Consider the following 1,304-nt stretch of genomic DNA (forward strand, 5'->3'; position numbering starts at 1 on the left):
AAAGGTTCCTGCTTATGTACATGAGGGTAAGAGTGTAGATTTAGTGTATCTGGATTTTCAGAAAGCATTTGACAAGGTGCTACATAAAAGGTTTGTAAAAAGAATTAGCTCTATAGGTGTGGTAGATAAGTTAGCTAATTGGATAGAAGAGTGGCTGGATGGAAGAAAGCAGAGGATTGTTACAAATGGAGTTTAGTCAAACTATATTAATTGTAAAGGGAATTGATAGTGTTAATGTATCATCTTTTTTATATTTAACAATGACAATAGTAGGACTAGGGGACACAAATATAAATTTTGGCAAGATAGGAGTCATCTTCAGCTAAGACAGACATTTTTCTAACAGGGTGGTTGGCCTTTGGAATGGGTTACCTTTGGATGTTGTAAAGGCACTAAATTTAAGTGAGTTTAAGAAAATACTTTATAAGTATATGAATGATAAGCGCTGGCTTTAAGATTTTTTAAATGTAGTTCAAAGGATGGACCAATAGGTCACAAACGATTATGTTAAATAAAGGTACTCTCCTCACCACAAGAACACGACTTTCAGTAGGAGTGTACTTGAGGGCTTGATTACATCTTTATTGATGTAATTTGTATATACAGTACTAAAAAAAAAAAAGACTTCTATACATTGAATCATTTTGGTGCAGTGAGTTGCATATAACTAAAGAGCATTTCTCCCATACAGTAAACAAAAACCCAGAAAACAAAAATACATTCTTTCGGTAAGAATACTACGATTAGTGCCCGGCACGGCCAGGTTGGTAGGACGCTCGACTCGCAAGCTGCGGGTCACGGGCTCGCATCCCCATCCCACCAAACATGCTCGCCCTTTTAGCCATGGGGGCATTATAATGTGACGGTCAATCCCACTATTCGTTGGTAAAAGAGTAGCCCAAGAGTTGGCGGTGGGTGGTGATGATTAGTCTTACACTGCTAAATTAGGGGATGGTTGGCGTCAGGAAGGGCATCCGGCCGTAAAAAACCCTGCCAACACCAAAAATAGCGACCCCGTATAGATACGGGAAAAAGCTACAGAAGAAGAAGAATACTAGATCAGTAATTACTAGGACAAACTAGCGAAAGTACCAAGCTTCACTCAGGTTATTAAGTTGAAATGTTTTAGATGATAGTCAGTGTGTGTGTGCATATATATATTCTGCACTTATTTTAACATCCCACAGGAGGACAGTCTTCAACTCAGAGCTTCTTTTGGTGTATGCTAATGAATCGCAACCTTTTCATTTCAATTTTGGCATACATTACAATTGTGTGTGTGTGTGTGTGTGTGTGTGTGTGTG

Source organism: Limulus polyphemus, unplaced genomic scaffold (assembly GCF_000517525.1).
Source record: "Limulus polyphemus unplaced genomic scaffold, Limulus_polyphemus-2.1.2 Scaffold6846, whole genome shotgun sequence".
NCBI lineage: Eukaryota > Metazoa > Arthropoda > Merostomata > Xiphosura > Limulidae > Limulus > Limulus polyphemus.